Source organism: Oncorhynchus masou, chromosome 24, assembly GCF_036934945.1.
Source record: "Oncorhynchus masou masou isolate Uvic2021 chromosome 24, UVic_Omas_1.1, whole genome shotgun sequence".
NCBI lineage: Eukaryota > Metazoa > Chordata > Actinopteri > Salmoniformes > Salmonidae > Oncorhynchus > Oncorhynchus masou.
In genome coordinates this window covers 73,547,090-73,563,136 of record NC_088235.1, presented here as the reverse complement: position 1 = coordinate 73,563,136, position 16,047 = coordinate 73,547,090, and positions in this window count along the sequence as shown.

The following is a 16,047-nucleotide window of genomic DNA, read 5'->3' as shown; positions in this document are numbered from 1 at the left end:
TTCTTGAAATATTAGATGTTCGGTAGTGACACTTCTTAAAAATACATTAAGATTTACCAACTTGCTGACAGACTACTCACCATGTTACCATGTTGGAGAGGGGTGCAACCCCATCATCTGGTGATATGTGTAGGGGAGGGGCTTAAGGCTCGGTTGAAGATGACAATGGTATTCTAATATCCCATAACTCTTTGCAACAATGGGACTAGCTATGCTAGTTGGCAACGGCGCTGGTAGTTTGTGATGGCGCTTGTCCCAGATTTGTGACAACATTGTTGTAATCTGTATATTTTCGACACAGGCTTAAGAGCAACATTCATTCTACAGTCTTTTAACGTGTGTGTTTCGGTAGTGACATCAAAAAGTGGGACAACATTTCTTAAGAGAAAGATATTTCAAAGTAAACAAAACTACTAATTAGATCATCTTTCAATGTAATAGTAGAACAACTGAAAATATTATATTGAAATAGTGTTTAAAAAAAAATTAAATCATGAATTGCTTTATTATTTAGTTTAGGAGTCAGAGTGTGGCCACTTCAATAGAAACAGGTGTGTAAACAATGACTGTACTATATAAATGTAACAATATAATTGCCTTGGAATGACTTGGAATACAGTATATCATGATGTAAATACATTTCCTACATTTGGAGACTTGGTGGGACAGCAATTTACACCACTTCTGTAGAATCACCCATATAGTGAACTTACTTTTGAGCCGAGCCCTATGTCCCCTGTTTAAAAGTAGTGCACTACATAGGGAATCGTGTGCCATTTGGGGCGCAAACCCCAGTGGGGTGAACCTCTCAGCCCTGGGAGGTAATTACCTGGCTGTCACTAAGGTGTCACTGAGGCCCCCGTGTCACATCACGATTGTAATTTCACCTCGAGCTCTTCGCCTTCGGAAAATGACGTCATGGCTACTTCACTCTGGTCCCTAGGCTGGGTTCTCTCTCCCTGACAGTCATGTGTACGAGCACGTACACACTCTCTAAATCTCCTTGTAATTTGGTCTAACCTGTTCTTCTCAAGAGTAACTCATGTATACAGTGATATCTGTATGTCTCTTTTTCTCCTATCTGTCTATCACACACACACACACACTTACTAGGTCTCTCTGGGCTTTTATTCCTAATTCTGGGCACGCAGCCTAAGCCTCCCTAGCAGCCGCTGAGCCAGTCTGGCAGTGGCACCCTGAGAGCAGACTTTCATGTGTGTGTCTTTCTATCCACTCCTACCCTCATCCATTGACTCCTACTACAGCCCACCTAACGCAGACCTCCCTGTCAACACAGATCATATACAATCGAGAGATGGATTATTTGATTGACTGATTGACATCAATAGGGAGAGTGAGAGGGGGAGATCGTGGGAGAGATCCTTTGGGATGCGGGGCATACTCTCCTTACTTCCTCTTGTTCTCAATATACCATGCTCATTTAAACCCATTCCATCATCCTCTGATTTCTTATTGCTCAGGTTATTAGATCCTAGTATAGGCAACGCCTTTCTATATCACGAGGCAGGCTTCAAGGTAGACACTTCTCACCCTCCTAATGAAGACGACATACTGTTTTACTGTGTTTGTCCATCTTATTGGCTTGTTCATGGAAACAGGAGCCTCAGATTAGGCTAACTGTATTACTGGTCGAACTCTGTGATAAGGATAGGGAAGAGTGGGGTAAGTTGAGCCACCCTTGTTTTTAGGAAACCATACACAAAATTAATCATTTGACCTAATATTTAGGAAGAGGTCATAATTGCATGGTGTTTGAAGGAAGAAACCACCTGGAAAAAGTGGTAAGCAAGTTTGATCCAAAAAACTGATTTTCACCAAGTCAAATTCATTTATTGTGTTAGAGTTTATGACATTTGTGTCTTATCTCTTAACCAAGTAGATCATTTTAAGATTGTTCTATACATTAGTTGGGGGTCTCTATAAGCTTCAATTTGAGGTCCTTAACCTTGCATGAAAGTGCATCCTTGTAGCTGTGTGGGCTAATATAGTGAAAATGTTTGCCTTGGGGCAAGTTGAGCCAATGTAAGTGTTTTCTTCCCAGGTGTGATCTGGCCTATGTTAAAAGTTGTTTTTTTTAATCACAAAGTATTTGTTAGGTGTTATGCCTGTTTTAAAAGATGCTTCAAATGATGAAAAGACACAAAAGCGATTGTGATTGTGTTGAATTGTGTAAAGATAGACATGGTTTGAAAAAAGTAGAGGTAATATTTAGTTCACTACAGAAATGTGTAGGGAGCTTAATTTACCATGTCCCGCGGCTCAACTCCCAGCATTCCCGGACTAGATCACTTCTCTTTTTTTTGGACAAGCTATACTTTCAAAACTGTTTACCCGAATTCTGATTATGTCCAAGTATAGACAACATCCTGACATATATGTAGATCTTTGTCGGAAAGAATACTGTATTTGTCTTGACAGAGTGATGCTGAATGTAAAAAAATTTTTTTTTTAATGTCTCAACTTACCCCACTCATCCCTACGTCTGTTCTGTGTGTGTTACCTGACAGCAGTGACATCAGGATATCATGGTTGTAATTAGGAATCAACCCAGGGCACCTCTCTGCGCAGATCCTGATTGAGGATGATGGACTCCTGAGTGCTGACAGCTAGGTGGCTCGTTTGAATACTTAATTATCCCTTGTGGCGATGGTGGAGCACCGGTGGTGTAAAGAAAGATGGAGCTGCAGTGTTTCTCATTCTCAATGTCCCAATCCTTTACTCCTTATTCTATACACACACACACACACTCATACAGGCAGAGCACACGCGTACACATTCTATACACACACCCACACACACACGATAACCATGAAACAGAAAGTGATGGGCACTGAGATAAACATGCTGCTTAGGAACACATTTCCATGGTCTTCTGTGTCTCACTGTGGCGCCAAACTGAGCCAATTCTGCCTGTTCCCCAGTACACCCCAGTACACGACAGGCAATGTTTCCCTAATGTCGCCTTTCAAACAGTGGCGTGTGGGCGCATGCAGAGACCCTCTGACTCGGACGCCGGCCCTTAAAAGCCATCGCGATTATGGCAGGAACCCACACGGAGAGGCAAGGAGGTGCGGAAGTCACCTCTACTGACATTCACTCTCCTTCACCACGGGTAGTTTGATTATGTTATCATACTGGATCGCTGTAATCCTGGGAAATTGAAAGCTTGTTTGCTGTGCGTGAGTTCACATATGTATGTGTGCATCCATATGGGGGGGGGGTGTGTGTGTGTGTGCCAGGTTGTATGTGTGTTCATTTTGAGCGCTTTCTGTGTGTGTGTGTGTGTGTGTGTGTGTCTGTATCTATGCATGTGTGCGTCTGTGTGTGAAGCAACCCTTTCATTTGGCCCCTCTCCCTTCTAATTGATTTGTACACAGGCGTGATGCTTATGAAAGCAGCCTGTCCTGCTGACTTCCCATATGGCGGTGTTTTCCTGCCCACGACTTTGTCAATATCAGAAACCTCTGCTCACTGCGGGTGCTCACTCTGGAAGCATCCCCATTGTCTGGGGGAAAGGCTATCCCACTGTCAGCCTGTATCTATCTGAACGAACCGTACGTTCTTCTCCTAAGACGCTTATGTTAGACTTTACCCAAGCCGCCACAGGAAGTATACTCTCAGTTCTACCTCGCGACGGGGTGAGACTGGGTGAGAAGGATGGATGTGTGTGGGTGTGCGTCCGTGGTTGAGGTATTCCCTGCCTAGGCTTGAAGGGTAGGCCGACTCAAAGCCTTCAAGACAAGTTGTAGACTACTGTGCTCAGCAAGCCATCTCTGAAAGACCTAGTTCCATACAGGAGGAGTGGCAGTCTTTGGATCGCAGGTGGTTTGACATTTTTTTTTGCATCAGGGTCACATGATGCAAACAAAGAAGTATGGCAGTAACATGTCCCGGTGACAGATAATGTGACAGTACGGTATTTGACGTGTCGTATCTCTTCATTGCTTGATCTTTTCTTACCAAAGACACCCAAGCCTTGGTAGATACGTTGTCAGGCTAGCAGGTCAGTTTCTGAGTCACGCAGCTAGTTGATGCTGTAAGGCTGCTGAATGATCAGTTTAAATTGGTTTTGTCATTATGGTAGCTCGAAAAGTACTTCTATTGTTCTCAATGGGGAAGTTACTCCAATCCCTTTCTCCCTTCAGCCGATGTCATGGTATATAACTCGCCTCCTCTTCCTCTGACCCATGGCTGTCTGGCTGTTGACATCAGACGACTCAGGCTGAAAACGATTTAGACAAATGGCCGGTAGCAATGGTGGAGGGCACTGAATGGATTACTGCAGTCAGTAACTCCCTGACACGCCAACGTGTCCATTGACTGATGCCTCTCACAGAACTCTGAATGCGTCAGGCCTCGCCGGTCCGTCTATCTATCCATCTTCCTCTACTGCTCTCCCTCAGCACCTGTCAGTTGGGGAGAGCTGAGGGCGTATTGGCCAGTGTTGCTGCTCTGACATCCTTAAGGAAGATTGGCTTGTCTGAGTTGACCGAGCTGAACGCACTGACGGGGGAGGGGGGGGGGGTGCTTCATCAACCAGAGCCATGTAGGAAGAAGGGGAAGCTCTGCGGTGTTCTGTGGAAAACGGTCTCCGTATCCGGGTGTCTACTATTTATTTATCTCCTCACTTTTAATGTATATACCCGGCTGATTGGTCGTGAGTTGACAGGTGATGAGGGAGAGTGAAGGCACCATCACTCAACTGCTGTGAGTGGATCTGTGAGAAAGAGTGAGACCGCACTGGCGTCTGCCTGAGGCTTCCGGATCACTGATTTGACCTCCGGTGAAATGAATGTACCCATGTATCTCAACATAACAATGGGCCTGCCATTATTATGGCAAGTTGCTGCTATTTCGAAAACATTGACTTCATCCGTATAGGGGGTGTGATTGTCTTAACAGACATATAAAGGTACTAGACATTAATGGCACAAGACCTACTTGACAGGTAAACTGCTCTTGTTGAAACAAGTGGGCTCTCCAGGTCAGACAACTTATCTAAGAACTGTCTCATTGAACACTCAGCCGTACGGCATTCAAGTCCCTCAGTTGTCAGACAAAGCTTGTCCAGTTAGTGGGTCTTCCTGATATTTGCATTTTGTGGACGATCTTATCCAGAGCGACTACATACATTTTCATACTGGAATCAAACCCACAACCCGGGCGTTGCAAGCACCATTTTCTACCAACTGAGCCACATGGGATTGGATACTATACTTCCACCCATCCTTGCTCTGCTCCAGTTCAGGGTTTGTTGTGTCATGTAATTAACACGGAGACATCCCCTGTTTAATTACTGCTCCACCAACTTTCACAGTGGCTCAGATGAAGGAATCAGCATGACCAATTAAGAATGAACACAGCAGGCTGCACTGGGGCCAGATGAGAGAAATACAAACACTGAGCTGAGTTAGACTGTGTGGACTAGACTCAGATTGGAGTTTTTCTTATTCTATCATTGGGCTCACGAGTGGTGCAGTGGTCTAAGGCACTGCATCTCAGTGCAAGAGGTGTCACTGAAGTTCCTGGTTTGAATCCAGGCTGGATCACATCCGGCTGTGTTTGGGAGTCCAATAGGGCGGTGTACAATTGGCCTGGGGTAGACTGTCATTGTAAATAAGAATGAGTTCTTAACTGACTTGCCTAGTTAAATAAAGGTTACATATTGACGGTATTGAAAAACCATCCCGTGGCTATTTCCAAATACCCCGGGAAGGGGTATTGTAACGGTCGTCGTCGGTGGAAGAAGGTGAGGACCAAGGTGCAGTGTGGTATGTGTCCTTATATATCAAATGAACATGGAAATAACACAGAGAATGACCGAAAACAGTTCTGGCTGGTGCAGACACACAACAGAAAACAGAAAACAATCACCCACGAAACAGAATAGAAAACAGGCTACCTAAATATGGTTTTCAATCAGGGACAACGATTGACAGCTGCCTCTGATTGAGAACCATACCAGGTCAAACACAGAAATAGCAAATCATAGAAAAACTAACATAGACAACCCACCCAACTCACGCCCTGACCATACTAAAACAAAGACATAATAAAAGAACTAAGGTCAGAACGTGACAGGTATGCCATCCTAGCCTACCCTGTTCCCCCACACAGTACTGCCCCCTTAACTTACCATGTGCAGGAGGCCAGACTTGATCCTTGGAGGATATGGAAGTCAACCCTAATGAAAAGGAGTCGTGTTCCCAAAGCTTCATATATAGGAATCCCACTACACTGCATCCCTGACTATGCTACTGCAAAGGTTGAATAACAGTAACTAAAAAAATAAAAAATCACGCTCTGCTTCAAGGGTAGAAATTGATGTGATTAGTTAAGTTTGGCCAAGAAATGTGATTGGTTAAGTTTAGGAAACTAATTAAAATTGGTTAAGGTTTGGGAATTCCAAACTCCACTGAGAAGACCTAGACAGAGTTAGTTTTTCAACCGTTTTCAATTTTGAATGGAAAGTCATCTGGCCCCATCTAATACCATGTCATGAAAATAACTACAGTAACATCTGGAAAGTTAACTTGATCAATGAGCTTCTAAATGCTTAATATGCACTCACAGGACAGTTTTATAGATACACCCCCCCGTTCACGAAAATGGATCGCTCCTACAGACAGAGTCACATGACCATGGCTTGCTATATAAAGAAGGCAGCCAGCATCCAGTTACTGTTCGTTTGAATGTCATAATGGACAAAACAAGTGACCTCAGCGACTTCGAAGGTGCTATGATCGTCGGTGCCAGACGCACTGGATCCACTATCTCAGAAACGGCCACCCTCCTGGGCTTTTCATACACGACAGCATTTAGTGTTTACGGAGAATGGTGCGACAAACACATAACATTCAGTCAGCGGCACTCCGAAAGGTTGAAGGAGAATGGCAAGAATCGTGTGAGCCCGTGCAAGCGAACAGGCGTGCCACAAACAGACAAATAATGTCATCACCAACACTGGACAATTGAGGAGTGGAAAAACATTGCCTGGTCCCACGCATCCCGGTTAATATTGCGTCATGCTGATGGCAGAGTCAGGATTTGCCGTAAGCAGCATGTGTCCATGGACCTATCCTGCCTGGTACACAGGCTGGTGGTGGAGGTGTACAGGTGTGGGGAATGTTTTCCTGGCACACGTTAGGTCCCTTGATACCAATTGAGCAACGAACGTTTCCAACACCTTGTGCAATCCATGCCGTTATTCGATGGATGTACCTAATAAACTGTTCAGTAAGTGTATATCGACTTGGATGTCTCTTGGCATCCATCAAACCTTTATGTGAAAAGTACCCTAAAGTATGACAGTTTTGGCAATAGAATTAGGAATTTGAACACACAACTTAATAGGATCTCTATGGTTTTAGCACTCAAACCCATGCCTCTTTTAGTATGGTCCTGGATCTGTTGTGCTGTTCTAGTTCTGCTGTTTCGGTCATTGTCATGCCATTGGGACTAGGGTAGGCTTCTCTCAGAATTAGATAGCATTCAACAAAGATCATTGGTCTTCAGAGGGCAGTGCCAGAGATAGACCAACCATAAAACTGGAAAGGTTACATTCCACAGAGCTACTCACTCTATGTTTTAATTAATTTTTATTTCACCTTTAATTTAACCAGGAAGGCCAGTTGAAAACAAGTTCTCATTTACAACTGCGACCGAGCCAGGATAAAGCAAAGCAGGGTGACAAAACACATGGGATAAACAAACGTAGTCAATAACACAATATAAAAATGTATATACAGTGTGTGATGATACGAAAGAGAGGTTGATGATGATACGAAAAAGAGGTTGAACAGGCTAGTAATAGGGGTTGCAACAATTGCGGTGGATAATTTTAGAAAGAGAGGGTCCAGATTGTCTAGTCCAGCTGATTTGTAGGGGTCCAGATTTTGCAGCTCTTTCAGAACATCAGCTATCTGATGGGGAGGGGCTTGGGTAGGTTGCCACGGGGGGTAAGAGCTGTTGGCTGGGCTATGGGTAACCAGGTGGAAAGCATGGCCGGCCGTAGAAAAATGCTTACTAAAATTCTCGATTATCGTAGATTTATCGGTGGTGACAGTGTTTTCCTAGCCTCAGTGCAGTGGGCAGCTGGGAGGAGGTGCTCTTATTCTCCATGGACTTTAGATATTTTGGGGGTTTGTGCTACAGGATGAAATCAAATTTCTGTTTGAAAAAGCTAGCCTTTGCTTTCCCAACTGACTGTGTATATTGGTTCCTGACGTTGCATATCGCGGGGGCTAATCGATGCTAATGCAGTAGGCCACAGGCTGTTTTTGTGCTGGTCAAGGGCAGTCAAGTCAGGAGTGAACCGGAGCTATATCTGTTCTTAGTTTTTGAATTTTTTTGAATGGGGCATGCTTATTTAACTTATTATGGCTGCAATCCCGATATCGGGATAAGTGTCATCAACAACCGCTGAATAGCATAGTGTTACATTCATTAAATATGACTAAAATATTTATATTCAGTAAATCACAAGTGCAATATAGGAAAACACAGTTTAGCCTTTTGTTAATCCACCTGTCATGTCAGATTTTGAAATTATGCTTTTCAGCGAAAGCAATCCAAGTGTTTGTGTAAGTTTATCGATTGCACGACAAAACATTAAGTACACTTAGCATCAGGAAGCTTGGTCACGAAAATCAGAAAAGCAATCAAATTAATCGTTTACCTTTGATGATCTTCGGATGTTTTCACTCACGAGACTCCCAGTTACACATCAAATGTTCCGTTTGGTCCATAAAGGTTATTTTTATATCCAAAATACCTCAGTTTGTTTGTCGCGTTATGTTCAGAAATCCACAGGAAAGAGCGGTCACAACAATGCAGACAAATTCCAAATAGTTTCCATAATGTCCACAGAAACATGTCAAACGTTTTTTATAATCAATCCTCAGGTTGTTTTTAAAATATATAATCGATAATATATCAACCGCAAATGTCTTTCACAGTAGCAGAAGGGAAAACAATGGCTGTCCAAACTCCTAAGGGGGGTCTATAACACTTGACGCGATGTTATCGTTCTGGCTCATTTTTCAAAATAAAAGCCTCAAACTATGTCTGAAGACTGTTGACACCTTGAGGAAGCGATAGGAAAAGGAAGCTGGTTCATATCCCTTTAAGTCCAGCAAAGGGAGGCTATGGAACATGGAGTTTTCAAAATAGAAGTCACTTCCTGTTTTGATTTTCCTCAGGGATTCGCCTGCAATATCAGTTCAATATCAATATCAGGAAACTTTAGAGTGTTTTCTATCCAAGACTACTAATAATATGCATATATTGGCAACTGAGACTGAGGAGCTGGCAGTTTACAATGGGCACCTTTTCATCCAAGCTACTCAATACTGCCCCTGCAGCCATAAAAAGTTAAGATGGTGAGGAAAGCACTTTTATAGAACAACCAGGCATCCTCTGCTGACGGGATGAGCTCAATATCCTTCCAGGATACCCGGGCCAGGTTGATTAGAAAGGCCTGCTCGCTGAAGTATTTTAGGGAGTGTTTGACAGTGATAAGGGGTGGTCGTTTGACTGCAGACCCATTACAGATGCAGGCAATGAGGCAGTGATCGCTGAGATCCTGAAAACAGCAGAGGTGTAAGTTGGTCAAGATGATATCTACGAGGGTGCCCATGTTTACGGATTTAGGGTTGTACTACATCATCCGGCGCCGACAGAGATGGCCGCCTCGCTTCGCGTTCCTAGGAAACTATGCAGTTTTTTGTTTTCTTACGTGTTATTTCTTACATTAGTACCCCAGGTCATCTTAGGTTTCATTACATACAGTCGAGAAGAACTACTGTATATAAGATCAGCGTCAACTCACCATCAGTACGACCAAGAATATGTTTTTCGCGATGCGGATCCTGTGTTCTGCCTTACAAACAGGATAACGGAATGGATCGCATGCAGCGACCCAAAAAAACAACTCCGAAAAAGAGGGAAACGAGGCGGTCTTCTGGTCAGACTAAGGAGACGGGCACATCGTGCCCCACTTCCTAGCATTCTTCTTGCCAATGTCCAGTCTCTTGACAACAAGGTTGATGAAATCCGAGCAAGGGTAGCATTCCAGAGGGACATCAGAGACTGTAACGTTCTGTGCTTCACGGAAACATGGCTCACTGGAGAGACGCTATCCGAAGCGGTGCAGCCAACGGGTTTCTCCACGCATCGCGCCGACAGAAACAAACACCTTTCTGGTAAGAAGAGGGGTGGGGGTGTATGCCTTATGGCTAACGAGGCATGGTGCGATGAAAGAAACATACAGGAACTCAAATCCTTCTGTTCACCTGATTTAGAATTCCTCACAATCAAATGTAGACCGCATTATCTACCAAGAGAATTCTCTTCGATTATAATCACAGCCGTATATATCCCCCCCCCAAGCAGACACATCGATGGCTCTGAACGAACTTTATTTTACTCTTTGCAAACTGGAAACCATTTATCCGGAGGCTGCATTCATTGTTGCTGGGGATTTTAACAAGGCTAATCTGAAAACAAGACTCCCTAAATTTTATCAGTATATCGATTGTGCAACCAGGGGTGGAAAAACCTTGGATCACTGTTACTCTAACTTCCGCGACGCATATAAGGCCCTGCCCCGCCCCGCCCCCCTTTCGGAAAAGCTGACCACGACTCCATTTTGCTGATACCTGCCTACAGACAAAAATTAAAAAAAGAAGCTCCCACGCTGAGGTCTGTCCAACGCTGGTCCGACCAAGCTGACTCCACACTCCAAGACTGCTTCCATCACGTGGATTGGGACATGTTTCGTATTGCGTCAGATAACAACATTGACGAATACGCTGATTCGGTGTGTGAGTTCATTAGAACGTGCATTGAAGATGCCGTTCCCATAGCAACGATTAAAACATTCCCTAACCAGAAACCGTGGATTGATGGCAGCATTCGCGTGAAACTGAAAGCGCGAACCACTGCTTTCAATCAGGGCAAGGTGTCTGGTAACATGACTGAATAAAAAACAGTGCAGCTATTCCCTCCGTAAGGCTATCAAACAAGCTAAGCGTCAGTACAGAGACAAAGTAGAATCTCAATTCAACGGCTCAGACACAAGAGGCATGTGGCAGGGTCTACAGTCAATCACGGACTACAGGAAGAAATCCAGCCCAGTCACGGACCAGGATGTCTTGCTCCCAGGCAGACTAAATAACTTTTCTGCCTACTTTGAGGACAATACAGTGCCACTGACACGGCCTGCAACGGAAACATGCGGTCTCTCCTTCACTGCAGCCGAGGTGAGTAAAACATTTAAACGTGTTAACCCTCGCAAGGCTGCAGGCCCAGACGGCATCCCCAGCCGCGCCCTCAGAGCATCCGCAGACCAGCTGGCTGGTGTGTTTACGGACATATTCAATCAATCCCTATACCAGTCTGCTGTTCCCACATGCTTCAAGAGGGCCACCATTGTTCCTGTTCCCAAGAAAGCTAAGGTAACTGAGCTAAACGACTACCGCCCTGTAGCACTCACTTCCGTCATCATGAAGTGCTTTGAGAGACTAGTCAAGGACCATATCACCTCCACCCTACCTGACACCCTAGACCCACTCCAATTTGCTTACCGCCCAAATAGGTCCACAGACGATGCAATCTCAACCACACTGCACACTGCCCTAACCCATCTGGACAAGAGGAATACCTATGTGAGAATGCTGTTCATCGTCTACAGCTCGGCATTCAACACCATAGTACCCTCCAAGCTCGTCATCAAGCTCGAGGCTCTGGGTCTCGACCCCGCCCTGTGCAACTGGGTACTGGACTTCCTGACGGGCCGCCCCCAGATGGTGAGGGTAGGTAGCAACATCTCCCCGCTGATCCTCAACACTGGGGCCCCACAAGGGTGCGTTCTGAGCCCTCTCCTGTACTCCCTGTTCACCCACGACTGCGTGGCCACGCACGCCTCCAACTCAATCATCAAGTTTGCGGACGACACAACAGTGGTAGGCTTAATTACCAACAACGACGAGACGGCCTACAGGGAGGAGGTGAGGGCCCTCGGAGTGTGGTGTCAGGAAAATAACCTCACACTCAACGTCAACAAAACTAAGGAGATGATTGTGGACTTCAGGAAACAGCAGAGGGAACACCCTCCTATCCACATCGATGGAACAGTAGTGGAGAGAGTAGCAAGTTTTAAGTTCCTCGGCATACACATCACAGACAAACTGAATTGGTCCAGTCACACAGACAGCATCATGAAGAAGGCGCAGCAGCGCCTCTTCAACCTCAGGAGGCTGAAGAAATTCGGCTTGTCACCAAAAGCACTCACAAACTTCTACAGATGCACAATCGAGAGCATCCTGGCGGGCTGTATCACCGCCTGGTACGGCAACTGCTCCGCCCTCAACCGTAAGGCTCTCCAGAGGGTAGTGAGGTCTGCAAAACGCATCACTGGGGGCAAACTACCTGCCCTCCAGGACAACTACACCACCCGATGTTACAGGAAGGCCATAAAGATCATCAAGGACATCAACCACCTGAGCCACTGCCTGTTCACCCCGCTATCATCCAGAAGTCGAGGTCAGTACAGGTGCATCAAAGCTGGGACCGAGAGACTGAAAAACAGCTTCTATCTCAAGGCCATCAGACTGTTAAACAGCCACCACTAACATTGAGTGGCTGCTGCCAACACACTGACACTGACTAAACTCCAGCCACTTTAATAATGGGAATTGATGGGAATTGATGTAAATATATCACTAGCCACTTTAAACAATGCTACCTTATATAATGTTACTTACCCTACATTATTCTTCTCATATGCATACGTATATACTGTACTCTATATCATCGACTGCATCCTTATGTAATACATGTATCACTAGCCACTTTAACTATGCCACTTTGTTTACATACTCATCTCATATGTATATACTGTACTCGATACCATCTACTGTATCTTGCCTATGCTGCTCTGTACCATCACTCATTCATATATCCTTATGTACATATTCTTTATCCCCTTACACTGTGTATAAGACGGTAGTTTAGGAATTGTTAGTTAGATTACTTGTTGGTTATTACTGCATTGTCGGAACTAGAAGCACATGCATTTCGCTACACTCGCATTAACATCTGCTAACCATGTGTATGTGACAAATAAAATTTGATTTGATTTGATTTGACTTGGTAGGTTCCTTGATCATTTGTGTGAGATTGAGGCTATCTAGCTTAGATTGTTGGACGGCCGGGGTTTTAAGCATATCAAATCAAATCAAATGTATTTATATAGCCCTTCGTACATCAGCTGATATCTCAAAGTGCTGTACAGAAACCCAGCCTAAAACCCCAAACAGCAAGCAATGCAGGTGTAGAAGCATGGTGGCTAGGAAAAACTCCTTAGAAAGGCCAAAGCCTAGGAAGAAACCTAGAGAGGAACCAGGCTATGTGGGGTGGCCAGTCTTCTTCTGGCTGTGCTGGGTGGAGATTATAACAGAACATGGCCAAGATGTTCAAATGTTCATAAATGACCAGCATGGTCCAATAATAATAAGGCAGACCAGTTGAAACTGGAGCAGCAGCACGGCCAGGTGGACTAGGGACAACAAGGAGTCATCATGTCAGATAGTCCTGAGGCATGGTCCTAGGGCTCAGGTCCTCCGAGAGAGAGAAAGAAAGAGAGAATTAGAGAGAGCACACTTAAATTCACACAGGACACCAAATAGGACAGGAGAAGTACTCCAGATATAACAAACTGACCCTAGCCCCCCGACACATAAACTACTGCAGCATAAATACTGGAGGCTGAGACAGGATGGGTCAGGAGACACTGTGGCCCCATCCGAGGACACCCCCGGACAGGGCCAAACAGGAAGGATATAACCCCACCCACTTTGCCAAAGCACAGCCCCCACACCACTAGAGGGATATCTTCAACCACCAACACATATTTCATAACAGCAAGGATATACAAGTATGTTTCTTAATTTGTTGTTGCATTTCTAATTCTGGTGTGCTTTGCACCTCAGGGCCATAGTGAAGTGTAAACATATCCACAGTCCATTCATTCATCAATACTGCCCGGTTATTCCTTAAAGAATGCATAAACTACCCAACTAGCATGATTAGATCCCAGTGACGTTGAATATGGCTCTCCCTGTACGTCTCAAGGGGAACTACTGGAGTCCTCAGCGAGGAATCTGCTCTCTATTCATCTTCCATCTCTCTGCCTGTGGTAGGCATTGTTCTTATTCTGCACAGCTGGGCTCAGCACAGCTCCAGGCCCCATCACATCAATTACGCACTGCAATATTGAGCCTTTAGATTAAACTCAAAGGGGAAATATGTATACATGGAGAGGAATACCACAAGCGCGCAAACCAGCTCCGGCATAACGAGATGGAGGGTGGGCGAGGGGGGAAAAACATATATTGGCATACGTTGAGGTGTTTATTTATTTTGGATTGATTGGAGCAACTAAGTGTATACACTTAGGGTGAAGGGCTTGGAAGCTGTTGTTTCTTGTGAAAAGAGAGAGAGAAAAGACCAAGAGAGAGCAGACCCACCTGTGGAGTTGGCATCAGCCCAGTCATGCCCCTTGTGCACAGTGGGCACTTGTGGGTTGACCACAACCTGCGCCCTTTATGGACTGACTCAGCCTATGACTGGGATGGAGCTGTGACTGGGATCTAGCTGTGACTGGGATAGATAGAGCATTGTGAATTTTCAGCAAGGCAATATCTACAAACCTCATCTGCATATACAGTATCTACTGTATTCAATATGTGACGCTTGGAAATACTTTCTTGAAAAGTGGCTCCCAGATTGTTGTATCATTCAAATTCAACAACTGGTTATATGCATCAGCTCAATGAACTTGAGTTATATCTACAGAGGTGTGGTCAGTGAAGGTTGTTCAAACGTTACAAGGAAAGGAAGATTTAACAATGTGAGAGAAATCTAGGCCCTTTTATCCAATGCCCCAATAACAGCAACACCTTTATTATAAAGGTTCTTTATAGCACCATAAACGTTCGATTTAGAACCTTATGAGCATGGTTCTTTATAGAACCCTTCAAAAAGGGTTTTATATAGCACCAAAAAAACAAAACTTCTGTGGCACTATATAGAACCATTTTGTTTTTAGTGTGTACCTCAGTACCCTGGAAAATGTTCCCTCCGCATCACACGCAAACCGAGTTTCATGACATCTTTGGAGAAGTTGGAGTGATTGTTGGGAAACTTAGGCAGAAATGTTAAAAGGTCAGCAGGGAACATATTGCCTGAGAGCACAATGTAAGGTAATTCCTGGTGGACTTTAAATGCAAATGTATTTTCTTGTATCCCCCCACCCCAAAAATATCAGCCCCTCGCTTTCCCTCAACTGTGCCAAGTACTTATGAACCAGTCTCTTCCCTCATATTTTGCAAAACACTAACAGTGTCTCACGTCACTCCACTCATTGTAGTGTAACCACAGACACAAGATGGCTGTCAAGACAGCTAATACAAATTGCTGTTGTCTATCTTAAAAGACTAGGGGAAGGGGTCGGAAATGAATATTGTTTTGATGCGTTTGTCTTGTAGGCAACAATGAGTGGATGAGCAGTCACGCATGCTTTGACAAGTGGAGAAAAGTGTTTTACTCCAAACACAGCTAATTGTGCAGGCTTATGTTGACAGATGCATAGGTCTGGGCATTTGCATTCAACTGACAGTTCAGTGCTTTTGTCCTAAAAGGAATATTATGCAAAGGTTTGGTTCAACGCTTCCCATCACAAGTGCCTTTTCCTGATGGTCAAATTCCTGACTTTCCCACTCCACCTGCCAGTTTGCGTCCATCCTGTTGTTTATTTTACCAGAACCCCTCCTGTGTTGCGCTGATGGGTAATTGCGTTGGCATTTGAGACGTGAATAATTGCCAATTTTCCCTCGTTTTTTTCCCACCACTAACGGCTTCTCACCACCACCTGCATTGTCCCTCATACTATGAATTAGACACATCTTGTTTTCAATTACCCTAATTGATTACACTTGTACGTTTTACAGTGAGTAGAAAGAGAGG